The sequence below is a fragment of the Grampus griseus genome, assembly GCF_964374135.1.
Source record: "Grampus griseus genome assembly, chromosome: 9".
NCBI classification, from domain to species: Eukaryota; Metazoa; Chordata; class Mammalia; order Artiodactyla; family Delphinidae; genus Grampus; species Grampus griseus.
This window is the reverse complement of record NC_139003.1, coordinates 23,196,943-23,210,179: the sequence shown is the minus strand read 5'-3', so window position 1 is coordinate 23,210,179 and position 13,237 is coordinate 23,196,943. Positions and strand designations below refer to the sequence as shown.

At 50.0% G+C, this 13,237-nt stretch overlaps 1 long non-coding RNA gene across 1 annotated transcript; it reads right to left on the bottom strand.

The window, feature by feature from the left end:
• Positions 1–2,196: 2,196 nt before the first annotated feature.
• LOC309827226 lies at positions 2,197–12,787 on the bottom strand. The gene is made up of 3 exons (XR_014297193.1): positions 12,758–12,787; positions 3,696–3,769; positions 2,197–2,496 (listed from the first exon to the last, which is right to left on the bottom strand). It is a non-coding gene; the product is annotated as an uncharacterized lncRNA (long non-coding RNA).
• Between the last annotated feature and the right edge of the window lie 450 nt (positions 12,788–13,237).

Below are 13,237 nucleotides of genomic sequence, written 5' to 3'. Positions count from 1 at the left end.
GTCTCCTCTCTCCATCTCTACATTTCTTTCCTGGACTCTACTCACCATCCCTATCTACCCCGGCAGCCCCAGGCTTGGCCCCAAATGCCAAGGCCTTTCTTCTCCAGCCCATTTTCCAGCTCTTGGGCTCAGGCTTGGCCTGTGTGTGTGTGTAGGGGGGTGAGTCCGGGCCGGGGGCAGGGCTGGGCCTTGGGCTCAGCAGGCGGAGGGGGCCAAAGGGAGGAAGTGAGAGAAGCTGGTCACGTGGGCCACCAGGCTGGGAAACTCCTCAGTGCAGCTGGAAGCAGGGGAGGTGGGGATGGGCCCCAAGCTCACAGGCAAAGGGACATGGAGGGTGGAGCCGTGAAGCCCGCCGGAGCAGTCTCCCTCCCCACAAAGGCCAGCAAATCAGAGCCACCCTGCTCCCTGCTCCCACCCCCCAGCCCACGTCAGGGCTAAAGGCCCCTGGAGCCCACTCTCCAAGCACCTTAAGGGAAAGCAGTGTCTCTCCTCAGAAGTGTGGGCCCCTAATAGGCCCTGAGCAGTTGGCGGCAGGGGACGGGGAGAATGTGAGCCAGTGCTGAGACCTGGCCTCAGTTGGCCTGGAGCTAGGCTCACAGGAGCAGAGGAAAGCCAGGGCCAGCCGGCTGCTGGAAAAGGAGCTAGGAAGTGGCAGCTCTGTTCCCACCAGGGTTAAGGAAGATGGTGCCTGTTAGAAGGCAGGTCTCCTGGGAGGCTGGGTGGAGGAGAGGCTGAGAGCAGACTCTGGTGAGGGCTACCAGGTCAAATCCTGAGTCTCCTGCTTTCTGCTCTGTGGCCTCAGGCAAGTCATTCAACTTACAGTGGCTAATTTCTCTTCTCTGTGACCTGTGGCTCTAACAGCACCCGCTTTAACGCTGGAAAGTGCACTCAGCACGGGGCTGGGCACGTAGGCGTTAGCTCTTATTACTTCTCTTACGGGATCTCTAACTGTCCCCCCAGCCATGCGGGCGAGGGTGCCTTTATTCCCATTTCACAGATGAGGAATCTGAGGAGTCAGGTGAGCTGTTCAGAGTCATGCTCGGAGTAAACCACAGAGCCTGGATTCAATGCCAGGTCCTTGGGGTCCCAGGGCCCACACGCTTTATCATCACCAGGAGCCCAAGCCCCCTGACACCCCTGGTCACCCTGGCTCCCAGCTGCTTACTGCTTTGCCCAACCCCTCACCCTTGCCCTCCCACAGTGCCTCTGTCGGAGCACCTGAGTATCGCTGGAGAACATCCCAGCCCTTGGGTGACCGGATTTGCTTCAAATTCATGGCCACAAGCCTCAACACACACACAAGACTGCCAGAAATTCTATTACAATTCCCTGGTAAATCCAATCTCCCTCTCCTGAGAGGAGCATTTCACACCCTCTCCTTCCTTCCTAAACGTTTCAGTGGCCCTGCCCTTACCCCCTGTATGATTTTGGCAGGTTACTAAACTTTGCTAAGCCTCAGGTTCCTCCCCTGTGAAGTGGGGATAATAATAGTACCTCCGTCCTGATTGTTATGAGGATTGTCGAGACAAAGGCTTACATGCAAGTTTTGGAATATGATCCCAGGGAGCAGAAATGAGGGGCGGGAGAGCAAAACAGGGAAGGATGAAAAGCCAATACAAGACTGCCTTATGGAGTAGCTGGTCACGGCTGTGGGCATGTGTGTGTCCAATGCCACAGGACCATCTGTACGAAAGCAGCTCAGCTAGAAAGTGGAAGCACTTATCCATTGACATCAGTGCCCCGCTGGTCTAGGGTAGCACCGGAGGGCATTAGCTGCTCCCAGTTAGGTGTTAATGAGTGCTCAAGTGGGCTACCGAGGGTGCAACAGGGAAATTCCAAAGCCAAACAGGAGAGATTTATAGCCAGGGCCTGAGGCAAGACGCCACTGGGATGCACCTGTGCAGAGCTGCTTGCAGACTGTGGAGAACTGGAATAAGGTGCAGCTGAGAGAATTTGCATAAGTGGTGTCTGACGAATGAGACAATGAGTATAAAAATCTTTTTACAGTGCCTGGCACCTTTTAAACACTCAAAATATATTATTATTTTTATTGACATCATCATCATCTCCTGCTGAGGCCCAACCTGAAAAGGCAATACTAACATTCTTTATCTGCAACAGAAGGTACAGAAGCGTCTGGAAAACTCACTCTGTGAAATAAAATCCCAGAGCCCAGAGGAAAGGGTGTTATTTGGAGAGCAGCTGAGTTTCCACCGTGACTGATCCGTGTGAGCCTCTTTGCTGCCAGGTACTGAGCCAGATACAGGAATATAGGGATGAATGAATCAGGAATAGCGACGGCCAGAATGCCCGGGCCAGACCAAGGGAAGGGGAATGGGGATCCTGGCAGAGGGAGGGGCATGAGCACACGACCGCAGGTGCACTCAAACGTCAGGCTTGGAATAAAGGGCTCACTTTTCTCTGCTGGGCTAGTGGAACCAGATGCCACCATCCTCACCAAAATCCAGTACTTTCTTTAGAACAGGAACATTCTGGCTAGAGAAAGAAGGAATATCTCAGGCCCAGGCTTGAGTCCTTATTTGACAGGATGTCCCCATGAATGGAGTGGTGTTTGGGACCCAGCTGGGTGTGTGGGCACAGTAGCGTGCGTGGCTCCGTAGGGCAGCACAAGGGCTCCAGGGTTTAGAGTCAGTGAGTCCTGAGTTCAAATCCTGCTCCACCACTGACTGTCTGTGCTGGTTGATCTCCCTTTCTACCTCTTCCATTCATTCTCCCTCTCCACCCCCTACAGACGGCATCGCTCTGGCTTTCGTGCCCTCTGGCTTCCTGTTGGGTCAGCCAATGAGAGGTGCAGGCGGGGCCTGAAGGGCAGGGGAGGAGAGCGGTTGGGGTATTTCTTCTTGGCCTCCTTCTGCTCAGCACAGCTCCCATGGTACCACTAGTCCTTCCCCTTATCCGCTCAGCCCAGGGAGTGGCAATGGCTCCCTACTATTGTTAGTTCCCTGGTGATTCTCTCTCTTTTTTTTTTAAACTGGCTGCAGCTGTGGGTTGGCTGCTGCTCTTTGGGTTTTTTTTTGGCTGCGTTGGGTCTTTGTTGCTGCGCACAGGCTTTTCTCTAGCTGCGGTGAGCAGGGGCTACTCTTCGTTGCAGTGTGCGGGCTTCTCATTGCGGTGGCTTCTCTTGTGGAGCATGGGCTCTAGGCGCGTGGCCTTCAGTAGTTGTGGCACGCGGGCTTCAGTAGTTGTGGCACGTGGGCTTCAGTAGTTGTGGTACGCGGGCTCAGTAGGTGTGGCTCGCGGGCTCTAGAGCACAGGCTCAGTAGTTGTGGCACATGGGCTTAGTTGCTCCGCGGCATGTGGGATCTTCCCGGACCAGGGCTCGAACCCGTGTCCCCTGCACTGGGGGACCACCACCAGGGAAGCTCCCTGGTGATTCTCTAATACCGTGTCTACAGATCGGTAAATGGTCCCTCCTTTAAGTTCTCTTTAGCTAAACCCTTTTGAGGGGAATTCTCTTTTCTCCTGGGCCCTTAGCTGATATGCTAACCTTACCACATATTCTACTAAGTTACTCTACCTCCCTAAGCCAAAATCTTTCATCTGGAAAAGGAAGTAATAACCGCTACGGTAGGCTGGGAGAGTCTATTAAGGCAACAAGCATGTGATGTGTGCTTGACGCATGTGCAGCACCTGGTACACAGATGATCCCAACATAGTTACTTTCTGTTCCTTACCTCCTTCAGGTTGTACTGTCAATAGCAGCAGCTTGGTTTTCCCTCTGCCTTTGGTGGCTGGAAGCAAAAGTTTGCTGTAAAGAGGGAGGGAGAGAAGGGGTTAGTAAATGATTAAATTTTGTACTTAAATTTTGACCTTTCAAGTCACACCAGTTGTAACAAATGAAATAAGCTACCACAAAGGAATAAAGGCAAAGCCCATCATTACACCTGCTCCAGCCCTTCCTTGCCCATCACTCGCATCCGGTGTAACCAATGGTAACAAGGTCTGTCCTTCCACACCCTTCACGTGGCCCACACAACCGCGTGCAAGCGTGTGTGCACCACGTGATGTCGTTTGGACGTGGTATTTGGGAACAGGCTGTGCAGCATCCCAACCCCCATCCCCATCTGCCCCTGCAAGTCACCAACTTGCCCCCAAGTCACCTCCCTCAGTGGCTCCTGTCTCCAGCTCCCTACTCCCCTAGGACCCTCTCTCCCTGCTCACAACATCATGTCCACCCCAGGAGAAGGTTACCCCGGCTGACCTGACCAGCTGAGCAACTGCAGCAGGGGGACAGGGGGCGGGGATGTGCTGTTTATCACAGATCAGATATTCTTTTTTTTTTTTTTTTTTTGTGGTACGCGGGCCTCTCACTGTTGTGTCCCCTCCCGTTGTGGAGCAACAGGCTCCGGATGCGCAGGCTCAGCGGCCATGGCTCACGGGCCCAGCCGCTCCGCAGCATGTGGGATCCGCCTGGACCGGGGCATGAACCTGCGTCCCCTGCATTGGCAGGCAGACTCTCAACCACTGTGCCACCAGGGAAGCCCCGATCTGAGATTCTAATTCCACAGCTGTACCCCACAGCTGGCCACCTCTCCCCACAATTCAGAATAACTAGGCCGCCAGCCCCCTTCCAGGAAGGACTTCCTTTGCCCCTTAAAAGGCCTTCAGGGGTCCACCTCATTGTGTTCCAGGGACTGTGCCAAGCTGCAGCATGCCTACTCAAGTACCAGTGTCAGCTCACACACTAGACCAACACCACTCACAGGTTAATATCACAGTCAGAACGCAGTACTTCCTTGTCAGATGGAACCTGCTGGGATCTTAGGAGGGTTTGTGCATTTTTCTGTTTTCGTTTTTGGCAAAGAAAGACCAGGGCAATCAGAGTGCATATCTGAACCTCGCAGCAGAGCCAGGACCTGGAGGGGGGTATTGGCAGAACGTTTCCAGGCGCCACACAGGGACCTCCAAGCCACGAGGCTCTCCAGCCTGGAGGGAAGCTTGCCAATCAACCTTGGGCCCACTGGAGAACCTGGGGTTTCCCCAGTCTCTTTTCTGACTATCTTTTTTCTCAAAGACCGCTCCCTGGGGATCCCATTAGGGCTTGGAGAAGCTAAGAGGGTGGGGCAAAGAGGGGAGGAGATATGTGTGGCTTCCTGCCTGCAATTTCCTCTTCTTCCCACCCATTTCGCTTCTTCCCATCCCTCACGGTCCTGCTCTCAAGATCCCACAAAGCCTCTTCCAGTGGTTCTGAGCAGCACAGTCCAACAGAACTGTCTGCGATGATGGAAATGTCTATATCTGCACTGTCCAATACGATGGCCCCATGAGGCTACTGAGCCCCTGTAATATGGCTAGTGCACTTGAGGATCTGAATTTTTATTTTTTTTTATTTTTTGGCCGTGCCACGTGGCTTGCAGGATCTTAGTTCCCCGACCAGGGATTGAACCCGCGCCCTCAGCAGTGAAAGCGTGGAGTCCTAACCACTGGACTGCCAGGGAACTCCCCTGAATTTTTACTTTTTATTTAATTCTAATTCACTTTAATAGAAATAGCCCTATGTAGCTAGTAGCTACTGTATAGAACAGCGCATATTCAGACTGTAAGGCAACTTTGTGCAAATTAGTGAAAAGTGCAGCCTCTCAAGACAGAATACTCCCTTCCATTGGCTGGGAAAGTTTCGTAATAGAGCCACATTGGCTATGATGTGAATGAGGCCCCCTAGAGACAGAAGAGACAGTCTTGCAGGAGTTTGGGCCAAGACTTGCCATGGGGCCTCTGGTCAAGGACCTGATCTCACTCAGCACCATAGCCCCACTCCACAGTTGTGAGACAAGCAAGATCTTAGACAGGGGCTGAGGGAGGGGAAGTGGCAGCTGTTCCTTCCAGGTAGTATGAAGAGAGGGGGTCAGATGGCAAGGGAGTAGAGGCCAGTGGGTCAAAACCACAGCTGGGGCCATAATGAGGCACCAGATGTCCTGGCACAGAGTAGTGACCTCAAATTCCTATATGTTTGGCTTTTTTTTTTGGTAACAGCTTTATTGAGATATAATTCACATACCATAAATTCACCTGTTTAAAGAGTATAACTTAATAGTTTAGTATATTCATAGAGTTGTGCAATCATCACTGCAATCAATTTTAAAACATTTTATCATCCCAAAATAAACCCCATACCCTGCAGCCTTCACCCCCTCTTTCCCACCACCATCCGTACCCCAGCCCTAGGCGACCACCCATCCACATTTCATATAAGTAAGCCTTTGTGTCTGGCTTTTCACTTGGCATAATGTTTTCAAGGTTTATCCATGTTTTACCATGTATCCATGCTTCATTCCTTGTTGCCAAGTAATGTGTATGTACCGAAGTATGTACCATACTTTATCCATTCATCAGCTGATAGAATTTGGGTTGTTTCCACTTTTTGGCTATTATGAATAATGCTGCTGTGAAGATTCATGGGCAAGTGTTTGTGAGGACATACGCTGTAATTTCTCTCGGGTATATTACTGGAAGTGGACTTGCTGCATCATAGGGTAGTTCTACCTTTAACCTTTTGAAGAACTGTCAAATTGTTTTCCAAAGTGGCTGTACCACTTCACATTCCCACCAGCAACATATGAGGGTTCCAATTTCTCTGCTTCCTTGATAACACTTATTATTATCTGATTTTTTTGATTACAGCCATCCTAGTGGTATTTCATTGTGGTTTGATTTGCATTTCCCTGATGACTCATGATGTTGAAAATCTTTACACAAGCTTATTAGTCATTTATGTGTCTTCTCTGGAGAAATGTCTATTCAAGTCCTTTGCCCATTTAAAAAATTGAGTTATTTGTCTTTTTATTATTTTGTTGTAAGTGTTCTTTATATATTCTAGATTCAAGTCACTTATCAGGTATATGACTAGTCAATATTTTTTCCCATACTGTGGGTTATTTTAATTTTTATGGTTTTTTTTTTTTTTGCAGCACAAAAGTTTTTAGTTTTGATAAAGTCCAATCTGTTTTTTTCGTCGTTGTTGTTGCTTGTACTTTCGGCAACATATTTAAGGAATCATTGCCTAGTCTATGTTTAGAAAAATTTAACCCTGTGTTTTCTTATAAGAGTTTTACAGTGTTAGCTCTTACATATAAGATCTTTGACCCATTTTGAGTTACCTTTTGTATACGGAATGAGGTATGGATCTGTTGTTAGGTGGACTTATGTTTACAATTGTCACCTTTCTGATGCATTGCACTTTTATCATTATAAAATGTCCCTCTTTATCTTGAGTTACTTTTTTTGTTTTAAAACCTATTTTGTCTGATGACAGTATAGCCCTCCAGTTTTCTTATGGCTGCTGTTTGCATGATAAAACTTTTTTCTATTCTTTTAGTTTAAATCTTTTTGTATCTGTAAATCTAAAGTATGTCTGTGGGACTTCCCTGGTGGTCCAGTGGTTAAGCATTCGTCTTGCAATGCAGGGGATGCCAGTTTGATCCCTGGTCAGGGAACTGAGATCCCACATGCTGTGGGGCAACTAAGCCCGCACTGCAAAACTAGAGAGAAGCCCACGCACCGCAACTAAGACGTGATGCAGCCACCGAATAAAAATACATAAATAAATATTTTTTAAAAAAATCTAAAGTATGTCTCTTATAGACAGTATCTTGTTGGATCTTGTTTTAATCCATTCACGTTACTAATATAGTTGTATTTGCATTTGCCATTTTACTTGCTTTCTAAATATATCATTTCCTTTTTGTTCCTCTATTTTGCCTAGACTGCTTTATTTTGCATTAAGTGAATATTTTCTAGTATAACATTTTTATTATTCCTTTAATGAGTTTTTTTTTTAACTGTATTTTTTTTTCTATTTTCTTAGTCGCTACTCTAGGGCTTACCTCTGGACAGTTTACTATACTGTCTTCCTGTCCCATCCGGGTAAGTTGTCCCCAGGAAAGGTCCTGGGCAGAGCGTGTGGCCAGGAAAGTTGCCTGAAGAAGGATGGCCTTGGACGATGGGGCACAGGAGGGAGGCCTGAGGCACTGAGATGGCCACAGGGTGGCAGCCCCAGTGATAGAGAGGCTGCAGCTTTTTTTTTTTTTTTTTTTTTTTTTTGCGGTACATGGGCCTCTCACTGTTGTGGCCCCTCCCGTTGCGGAGCACAGGCTCCAGACGCGCAGGCTCAGTGGCCATGGCTCACGGGCCCAGCAGCTCCGCGGCATGTGGGATCTTCCCAGACCGGGGCACGAACCCGTGTCCCCTGCATCGGCAGGCGGACTCCCAACCACTGCGCCACCAGGGAGGCCCCGAGGCTGCAGCTTTGACGGAGCTTTGTGGGGCTGCACAGTCCTCAGGGTCACCTCAGATTTTATGAGTTAGGACAGATGTCCAGATCCAGGAAAACGCGTGTTCTAAGGTCTGGGCGTGGCTTATTGGTGGTCCTGTGGTCAGGCTCCCCTGGTAATTGCCCCTGCTGCTTCATCCTGCACCTGGAATACCTCTCGGTGTAGACCCCGGAGCTGGTCCACAATTCCCCTCAGCCCCCAGGGACCAACAAGTTGTCGGGGCAGGTCTCAGTGGGAATGGTGGCTACCCTCCTTTTCCCCATCAGCTACCACCTGCCTTACCTCCCAGGGTACTCTGAGAGCACGCACGGGTCCGAGGCCAGGCTCTGCTCCTCCCACCAGGAGGCCCGCTCTGGGGATCCTGGCTGCTGCTCTGCAGACGCGCACACTGTACGAATCAGGGTGACACGTCCCTTGGTTTCCACCCTGCTGTGCCTCCCCTCCCCTGCAGCACCAACGCCTGACTGAGCCCTGTGAACCCAGCCTATGTCCCTGAGTGGCCCAGCTGGAGAAGGCGGGGCCTGGGGGGCGGGGTGGGGCAGGACGGGAGGCAGCCCGGGAGTAGGTTTCCAGTGTGAGGGAGGAGGAGCAAAGCCTTTCATCCTACAGGACCTGCAGGCTCCCCAGTACCTGATGGCCCACCTTGCCCTGTCCTGCCCAGCCCATGGCCTCTGCTTCTCTTGCTCAGGGTCCTGTGAGGGCCCCAAAGTGGGTATTCTGGAAATAGTCCTTAAAGGCCTGCAAGGGTGGGGATCCTGGGAAAAAGGATCGACCTCCTTCTTAGTGCCAGTAGGAACAGGCCCATTCCCATTCCTTCTGTCACTCATCCATTTTCAAATTTATCATTCATTCATTCATTCATCTAGGAACTCCCACCTGGAATAGCTGGGACGCCTGGCTGTCCCTGGGTAGAAGCCTGAGGTAACCATGGGCCCAGGGTATGCTCCTAATTTCCCCATGAGAGTCCTCCCTTCCCAGTGGCTCTGCTTTCTCTCCTCTTGCCCCCTGTCCCCACCACCCTCTGCTTTTTTTCTGCCCTACTTCATGCCTCAAAGCGGCTGAACTGGACCTGCATGACACAGGCTCCCTTGATCTCTGGATTCTGGGTGGATTTGGCTAAGGGGAGGTACTGGCAAGAAATAGGAGGGTGGGAGAGTGGAAGCCATAGAGCCCCCAACCTTGCACAGCCGCAGGTCCTGGAGGACAGCCACTCTGTGGGTGGTGACAGTTCCCTGCTGATGCTAGGCCTTGGGTGCCTGGAAGTTTCACAGTGGCTTTCGTAATCCTGTTCACATCTCTGCAAATGTTCTAAACTTGCCTCCGTTTAGCTCCACCTGTGTCCTGCCACAACCTTGCCTCACACGCCTCTTACCTAGAGCCACCCACACTGAGGGTAGCTCCTTTTTCTGTGTCCCTGGGGCAGTCAGGGAGCCTGATAGAAGTCATCAAACCCCAGAGACAATACTCAGCCTCCTGCGAGTGGGAGGAGGTCAGCAGAGGTATAGCAGGACGACCAGGGGAAGAGCCCAGAAGATCCAGGCTGGAGGGAGGGAGAAACGGAGAGGGTAGGGGCCAGGTGCCACCCCTGTCTCTCTGTGATGAACCCGCTCTTTTGCTTTTCTTTTTTAAATTATTTAGAATTTTTATTTAAAACTTACTTAGAGATCTTTAAGGCATATTTATATTATATCGGTCTTTTGCTTGCATTAAAAGGAAACTACAAGCTAAATAAATTTGTTAAGTCATTCCTAAAATGTCTTGACATTTAGAATTTGGATCTTCTGAATGGCTTTTTAAATTTTTATTAATTTATTTATTTAATTTATTTTTTTTAAACATCTTTATTGGAGTATAATTGCTTACAATGGTGTGTTAGTTTCTGCTTTATAACAGAGTGAATCAGCTATACATATACATATATCCCCATATCTCCTCCCTCTTGCATCTCCCTCCCACACGCCCTGTCCCACCCCTCTAGGTGGTCACAAAGCAGGAGCTGATCTCCCTTTGCTATGCGGCTGCTTCCCACTAGCTATTTTACATTTGGTAATGTATACATGTCCACGTGACTATCTCACTTTGTCCCAGTTTACCCTTCCCCCTCCCCATGTCCTCAAGTCCATTCTCTACATCTGCGTCTTTATTCCTGTCCTTACCCTAGGTTCTTCAGAACTTTTTTTTTTAGATTCCATTCATATGTGTTAGCATACGGTATTTGTTTTTCTCCTTCTGACTTACTTCACTTTGTATGACAGTCTCTACTCTAGGTCCATCCACCTCACTACAAATAACTCAATTTCGTTTCTTTTTATGGCTGAGTAATATTCCATTGTATATATGTGCCACACCTTCTTTATCCATTCATCTGTCGACGGACACTGAGGTTGCTTCCGTGTCCTGGCTATTGTAAATAGTGCTGTAATGAACATTGTGGTACATGACTCTTTTTGAATTATGGTTTTCTCAGGGTATATGCCCAGGAGTGGCATTGCTGGGCTGTATGGTAGTTCTATTTTTAGTTTTTTAAGGAACCTCCATACTGTTCTCCATAGTGGCTGTATAAATTTACATTCCCACCAACAGTGCAAGAGGATTCCCTTTTCTCCACACCCTCTCCAGCATTTATTGTTTAAAATTTTTATTTATTTTTAATTCACATACAATGAAATTCACTTTTTAGTGTACAGCTGTGAATTTTGGCAAATGCAGAGAGTTGTGTGACTATCACCACAATGAAATCAAGATGCAGAACACTTGCCATCACTTCATGCTGCCGCTTTGTGGTCAGCCCCTCCCCGCAGTCCCACATCCACCCACCCAGCTCTGTTCTCTGACCCTATGCTTTCTCCTGGGCCTGTTCCTGAGGGGGAGACAGCTGGGGAGTGGGCAGCCTCTCTCAGGGGCCACGATCATTCCCTGACTCGTACACGGGCCACATTTTCTATACAGACAACATCCCGGGGCCTAAGCATGAGGAATAAGGCCCCTAGCAGCCAGCTCCCTCTCCTCTCCCAGTGGAGAGCATGGAGGTGGGGGGATAGCCCCAGGGAGCTCTGGGCTGGAGAGTGTGGGATCTGCATGCTTCCCTGGCTCTACCTGCCCCAGGGACTCAGTGAGGACAGCTGGCCATAGTGAGGCTGCCACCCAGAACCACCAGAACACAGGATGTGCTCTGGTGGTGGTGGGGGCTACTGCTATGTTTAAATTAAAATCACTTCTTCTACTGTGTGCCAGGCACTGGGCTAGACCTCACCCCACTCCCGCCACTGCTGAGCAGCAGTTCTTCACTGCTGACAGTACAGTGTTAACCCCTTGTGTAAACAAGGATACTGAGACTCAGAGAGGCCGAATGCCTTACACAAGGTCACACAGCTGGGACCTGAACCCAGGTCTGTCTGACTCTAAAGTGATCAAATATCACTCATGGTCAGGTTCAAATCCCAGTGCCTTATTTTACTAATTGCTGTGTGCCTTTGGGTAAATTGCCCAACCTTTCTGAACTTCAGTGTTTTCATCTATAAAATGAATATAACACATATCCCTACCTTGTACAGTTGATGGGAGAATCAAATGTGACTCTGGTGTTTGGTGGAGAGTAGGTTACATGATAAATTCTGTCATGGGTTGAATTGTGTCCCCCCCTCCCCCAGATTCATGTGTTAAAGTACTAACCCCAGTACCTCTGAATGTGACCTTATTTAGAAATAGGGTCTTTGCAGATGTAATTAGTTAAGATGAGGTCATTAGGTGGGGCCTAATCCAGTATGACTGATGTCCTTATGAAAAAAGGGAATTTGGACACAGTGACGTGCACATGAGGAGAGCAACGTGTGAAGATGAAGACAGAGATCAGGGTGATGCTTCTTCAAGCCAAGGAGCACCAGAGATAATGCTAAGAATACAAAGAAGTAAGATGATAACTCACTCAAGTTTGCAAGGTTAGGAAGTAACTCAACTCGCTTCTTTGTAAACGGGGATATGTACGAATGATGCCCACGTCACGGTGGCTGGTTGCGACAGTTAAATGCAATAATGTATGAAAAGTGCTCAGCGGTATCCTGCATGTCTTAGGGGCTCATCAATATCACCTGGTTGTATTTGCGCCTCCAGCCAGCCCAGCCTGTGGCCTGCCCTCTCCAGAACACCACGCCCCGTTCCAACAGGGCCTTCACCAGCCTGGCGGTGCTTCTCCTGGCTCTTCTCCATAGCTTGGGATGGGCTGTCCCTCTGCAAGAGGCCCATGGCCTACTCTCTTTCCTGACCCCCATGGTCCCTGAACTGCAGGAGGACGCAGGATTGAGCACACTTGCTCTCTAGACGGCCGAGTTCCAGGTGGACCCAGGATCCCTGGGCTCACCACCCTCTTGCCCAGTCCTCTCAGGCACTCCCGTGACCTGCTACTGCAAAGCACAGCTTTTGAAGTGAGTCGGGGGGTGACGAGGAAGCCCCCATAAGTTCTTTCCTACCTGAGCAGGTGTCCCTTTCTTCTTCCCATCTCACCCCAACCTCCACCACCGGTGATGGCCCCTGGACAAGCTGTCAGGTCACGTCAGCCTCCCTGCAGCTTTGGAAGTGCTGCTCCAGGAGAAAGGGAGGAGAATAGTCTGAAAGAAATCGGGGAGACTGGTCCTCAGACTGGCACAGATCGGTGGGGACTCTTGGGTCCTGCATGCCCACCAGCACCCTTATGGCCCCAGTTGGCCTGGCACAGGGGGCCTGGGTGGGCATCAGAGCTCCAGCTGGCTCCTGACTTGAAAAACTGTGAAACACAGAGATTCCAGGACACTGGCCTGGTCAGAGCTCCCACTAGACTCCCCTCTAGCAAGTCCTGACACCCTCCTTCTCTAGGAGGACCCAAGAGAGCAGAGTGGTCCTACACTAGGAGCCCCCCGGGGTCCTTCAGCCCTCAGGGCTCTCTGCTTTCTTGACTTTCTGCCCCCAGCATC